The 4220-nt window shown below is 36.7% G+C and overlaps 1 long non-coding RNA gene across 1 annotated transcript; it reads left to right on the plus strand.

The window, feature by feature from the left end:
• The first annotated feature begins 243 nt into the window (after positions 1–243).
• Positions 244–3688, plus strand: LOC143268757 (uncharacterized). The gene is made up of 3 exons (XR_013044880.1): positions 244–390; positions 2115–2322; positions 2887–3688. It is a non-coding gene; the product is annotated as an uncharacterized LOC143268757 (long non-coding RNA).
• Positions 3689–4220: the final 532 nt, after the last annotated feature.

Here is a 4220-nt window from a genome sequence, read left to right on the forward strand (position 1 = left end):
TCTTATATATTTAATGAATACTCCTTACTGTATGAAATATATTCACTAATATAGCAGGAAATACGTGACACAGCCTAACCCTTCACTAAGCTTACTTTGTAGTAGAGCTACCAAGTAGCAACACCTATAGAATGTGATGGGTGATGTCACAAAAGAAAAGGAGAAATGATGGGTGATGTTACTCTGTATGCTGTGAATGTGTTGCTCTGATTGGTTGATAAATAAAATGCTGATTGGCCAGTAGCCAGGCAGGAAGTATAGGTGGGATAAGCAGACAAGGAGAATTCTAGGAAGAGTAAGACTGAGTCAGGAGTCTCTAGGCAGACACAGAAGAAGCAAGATGCAAAGGCAGAACTGAGAAAAGGTACCAAGCCACGTGGCTAAATATAGGTAAGAATTATGGGTTAATTTTAGTGTAAGGGCTAGTCAGTAATAAGCCTGAGCTAATGGCCAAGCAGTTATAAATAATATTAAGCCTCTGAGTGATTATTTTATAAAAGGCTGCAGGACTGTTGGTGAGAGATTTGTCCCGACCACAGGCTAAAAGGAGCACAGAAAAACTTTCTACTACAAGAATGCTTATTACAATAAATAGGATGAGATAAACTACTACTCAGGGGATTTATATCATTTGGAGGTTCATTAAAAAAAACCTATCAAATAAAATTTGGGGTCCAGTATAAATGGAAAAGATTGGAAGGTGGCATTTAGAAAAACAACTAATATAAATATGAAATAGTAACCAAGCATGGTTTTACTTCACCAGATAAGAGGGAAATAACTAAGATACTATACCTAATTCAGTGGAGAAGTAAACACACACATGTATTTGTACTTGGAAATGCTAAAATAATTTTCAAATACAATAGCTGCAAAAATGGTTGGTATCTTTGGAATCCTTGCCAAAAGTTAGATTACTGTAGTTGCCTGGACTTTTCTCTAGGTTCCCAATTCTATTCCATTGACCTACATGTCTGGTTTTTGCATCAGTACCATGATGCTCTAATTACTAAGGCTCTGTAGTATAATTTGTTATCAAGTATGGTGATACATTCTGTACTATGCTTTTTGTTCACAGCTGCTTTGGCTATCCTTGGTCTTTTGTACTTCCATATAAATGTTTAGATTATTTTTTCTATGCCTGTGATGAATACAATTAGAATTTTTATTAGAATTGAGTTGAATTTGTAGATTGTTTTTTGAAAGTGGATATTTTTACAAGATTAAGTCTTCTAATCCCTGTGCATGGGATATTGTTCTGCCTTCCACAGTCTTCATCAATTCAGTGCTTTAATTTTTTCAGTGTAGAAATCATTCATTTTCTCAGTTAGACTCATTCCCAGGGAGTGTGTGTGTGTGTGTGTGTGTGTGTGTGTGTGTGTGTGTGCCTGCGTGTGCATTGAATTTTTTCCCTTACTGTCTTTTTCCATGTTCATCATTAGTATATGGGATAAAAATCTGGTATTTGTATATTTGTTTAGATCCTACCACTTTTCTGAAACTATTTATCAGGCTTAAGAGTTTTGGGTGGAGTCTTTAGGGTCTCTAATGTAAAGGGTCATGCTATCTTCAAATAGGGATGCCCTGATTTCTTCTTTTATTTGTATCACGTTTATTGCCTTCTCTTGTTGTATTGCTCTAGCTATGCCTTCAAGCACTATGTTGAATAGAAGTGGAGATAGTGGTCATCCTTGGCTTGTTCCTAAACTTACTAGGAATTTTGAATGTTTTCCATTTAGCATGATGTTGCTTATAGGTTTGTCATATACAGCCTTAACCATGTTGAAGTATGCTCCTTCCACACCTAGCCTCTCCATGACATTTATCAGGAAGGGGTGTTGAATTTTGTAAGACTTTGTATGTCTAATAAGATAATTGTGTGACTTGTGTCTTTAAGTCTATTTATGTAATGGACAACATGTATTGATTTTTTGCATATTGATTGATTCATCCTGGCATTTTTGTAGTAAAGCTAGCTTGGTTTTGATGAATGATCTATTTGATATGAACTTAAAATCAGTGTGCCAGCATTCTATTGAATTTTTTTTACATCTATGTTCACAGGGAATACAGTCTATCTTTTTTTTTTTCATTTGTTTGTTTTGTCTTTACAGAGTTTTGATGCCACAATAGTAACAGTTTTATAAAACAATTGGGAGCCTGCCTTCCTTTTCTGCTTCACAGAATAGCTTGAGTAGTGTTGGTGTTATTTCCTCTTTGGAATTCTCAACTTAAAATTGATACAGTACCTCAACATGGGACCTGATTCTCTGAAACTGCTAAAAGAAAAAACAGGGAGCATGATTCAATTTATAAACACAAGTGAGGAATTTCTGAGTAAGACTCCAATAGCACAGACAATAAAACCAACAAATGGTATCTCAGAAACTAAAGAGCTCTATACAAGAAAGACAATTATGAACCAAGTAAGTCCACAGAACAGGAGAAACTCTTTGCCAGCTATTCATCCAACAGAAGATTAAAGTCTAGCATATACAAGGAGATTTAAAAAAACTAAACATTATGAAAATAAACAGCTTAATTAAAAATGGGCTGTGGAACTAAACAGAAAATTCTCAGAAGAATGCAAATGGCTAGAAAACACTTTTAGATGGATTCAATATCCTTAGCCACCAGAAAAATGAAAATAAACACTAATTCAAGAGTCTACCTTACCACAGTCAGAAAAGCCAGCATTGGAAAAACAAATAACAAATGCTGCCTTGGATGTGGAAAAGGAGATTCTTACATAGTGCAGATGGGCATATAAACTACTGCAGTGACTGAAAATCATTCTGGAAGTTTCTCAAAACACTTCAAATAGAACTGCCATGTGGCAGTTTCATTCCTGAGGAAATACCAAGTGTGTTTCTCACCCCATTGCAGGGATATCTGCAAACCTGTGCTCATTTCTGCTTAATTTACAATAGCTGGAAAATGAAATCAACCTAGAAGTTCATATACAGATGAGCAGAAAAATATGGCACACATATACAATGAAACTTAGTCAGCCAAAAGGAAAATGAAATTATAAATTCAAAGATGAATGAATGGAACTGGAAAAAGAAATCATACTGAGTGGTGTCACTTGGCTCCAGAAAGGTAAACACCTTGTGCTCTCTCTCATATGTAGAGCCTTTCTTCAAATATTTTGTTTTGTGTAGTTGACTTGGAACATAAACATAAGGCAGAAAAGCAGTAGGGGCCCTTCTGTAAAGGATGGAGGAATCAGGGATGGTAGATATTTAAGTAAAATTGAAGCAGCAAGGGTGAATACTAAGGGTGGGAAGTCTTTATCAGGCAGGGTATAAGCATTTCAGGGAAATAAGGGATGAAAGGTGGGGATAACACAAAGGATGAGGGTACAAAAGATACATGGAAGCATATCTTATAACCCAACTTAAAAAAGTGGATGGAGAGCGGAACATGTGTGAAAAAGAAAGACGGGGGATAGAGCATTAAAGGATTGAGCAGTGATTGGGATGGGTAGATAAGGGGGTGGGTAGATGAGGGATGAGCAGAAAGTAGGTGGGATAACCAAAACTAAAGATGTATGAAAATGCTTTATGACCCCTTATCAGTTAGCAAGCTAATTTCAAACTGGAATTTTAAAAATGAAGTGTTCAAACAAAAGTAACCTGCATGGGTAGACAATATCACTCTCAGAAGAAGTATTACTGAATGAAATATGCAGTATAAAATTTAGGATTCTTCCATTCAAGGTGTTGATCAGGGAGATTCCATTGGTTCCCCCAAAACAAATCACAGGCCATGTCCATTGCCTCTAGTTACACTATTTCTGAAGATCCCGAACACCCTTGAGTGCAGGGCATAGAGAAATCAATCTCAAAACAGCAAACACTAGCTTTCTTGGCGTCAAGGGTGCAATGCAGGCTCCTTGCAGAGAACAAAACATTAATGTCACAGCTAGTTCTAGACTTCCATGTTGGAGCACTGAGATGCCAGGTGTGATGTCCCTATTGGTGCAGTAGTGGCCGTGGCTATCATTTGGTAACCAACCCCTTTCTGATTAGACCTAAGGTCTGCTCAACAAAAAGCCGTTTTGTGACAGATACTGTGATCCTGATCAATCTGCTAGGCCTGGAACTATCATAGGCACTAGGGTAGAATGACCTATTGTTGTTTTGCTAAATGGGTATATTCCACCTAAATACTTAACATTTATACTTTATACCTGGCAGCTTTCAATCTTGATCAGG

Source organism: Peromyscus maniculatus, chromosome 15, assembly GCF_049852395.1.
Source record: "Peromyscus maniculatus bairdii isolate BWxNUB_F1_BW_parent chromosome 15, HU_Pman_BW_mat_3.1, whole genome shotgun sequence".
Classification (NCBI taxonomy): domain Eukaryota; kingdom Metazoa; phylum Chordata; class Mammalia; order Rodentia; family Cricetidae; genus Peromyscus; species Peromyscus maniculatus.